The sequence below is a fragment of the Chiloscyllium plagiosum genome, unplaced genomic scaffold (assembly GCF_037043375.1).
Source record: "Chiloscyllium plagiosum isolate Xiang-an unplaced genomic scaffold, Cpla_swu_hap1 HiC_scaffold_47, whole genome shotgun sequence".
NCBI classification, from domain to species: Eukaryota; Metazoa; Chordata; class Chondrichthyes; order Orectolobiformes; family Hemiscylliidae; genus Chiloscyllium; species Chiloscyllium plagiosum.
Window position 1 is genome coordinate 8,654,468 of NW_028270185.1, and position 1,620 is coordinate 8,656,087.

The window sequence follows — 1,620 nt, forward strand, 5'->3', positions numbered from 1 at the left end:
ACCTTGTCTCAGTCAAATCCCTCAAATTTAGCACTGCCTTCCTAACCTGCAATCTTCTTCCTGACCTCTCCGCCCCCACCCCACTCCAGTCTATCACCCTCACCTTGACCTCCTTCCACCTATCGCATTTCCAACACCCCTCCCCCAAGTCCCTCCTCCCTACCTTTTATCTTAGTTTGCTGGACACACTTTCCTCATTCCTGAAGAAGGGCTTATGCCCGAAACATCGATTCTCCTGTTCCTTGGATGCTGCCTGACCTGCTGCGCTTTTCCAGCAACACATTTTCAGCTCTGATCTCCAGCATCTGCAGTCCTCACTTTCTCCTGCACATCTTTTGGACTGTGGGAGGAAACTGGAGCACCCGGAGGAAACCCACACAGACACAGGGAGAATGTGCAAACTCCACACAGACAGACACCCGAGGCTGGGATCGAACCTGGGCCCCTAGCGCTGTGAGGTAGCAGTGCTGACCACTGAACCGTCCTCAGAGTAGGGGTCCTCCACTAATATCTTCGATGAGCAGATTCGTTTTGTATCCTCTGGAATTTGGAAGAGGTGGAAGTGACTGAATTGAAACATCAAGGATCCTGTGGGGGACTTGACCGGGTGGATGTGGGAAGGATGGTTCCTCTTGTGAGAGAACGTAGAACTGACGCATTTAAAAGACAGAAGAGGTGAATATTTCTCGCACAGAATCACTAGACCCTGGAGATTTCTTCCTGAAAAGGTGGTGAAAAATGAATATTTTTTAAGGCGGATATATTTTTTTTAGATTACTTACAGGGGGGAGACAGGCCCTTCGGCCCAACCAGTCTGCCAAAGCACACCTACCCAAACCCATTCCCCTACATTTACCCCTTCACCTAACACTACGGGCAATTTAGCGTGGCCAATTCACCTAACCTGCACATTTTTGGATTGGGAGGAAACTGGAGCAAACCCACGCAGACACGGGGAGAATGTGCAAACTCCACACAGTCAGACACCTGAGGTGAGAATTGAACCCAGGTCTCTGGCGCTGTGAGGCAGCAGTGCTAACCACTGTGCCACCGTGCTGCCCACTACATATTCTTGTTAAGCAAGTAGGGTGGGCAGGAATAAAGACATTTCTTAAACTCACTTGCAGAATGAGGGCATCTTTGGCTAGGCCAGAATGTATTGCCCAGGCAGAGGGTAGTTTAAAAGTCGACCCCATTGCTGTGGGTCTGGAGTCACATGTAGGCCAGACTGGGTAAGGGTGGCAGATTTCCCTCCCTAAAGGACATTAGGGAACCAGGTGGGATTTCTGACAATGGAGTCACGGCTATCCTTAGACTTGTAGTTCCAGATTTTGTTTTCAAATTTGAATTCAAATTCCACCATCTGCCCTGGCAGGATTCAAACCTGGAAGGTTCCCTGGGTCTCTGGATAAATAGTCCAGGCCATCGCCTCACTTTGTGATTTGAGATTACAGTTAGATCTGCTGAGATTTTATTGGATGGTGAAACAGACTGGAGGGGCTGAATGGCCTACTCCAACTCCTAGGTTTTCTCAGAGCTTGCCACTTCCCCACGCAGTGTCCGATGGAATCACCTCCAGGCCAGAATGTCCATGCTGAGGCCAGGCCGGGCTGGGAGATT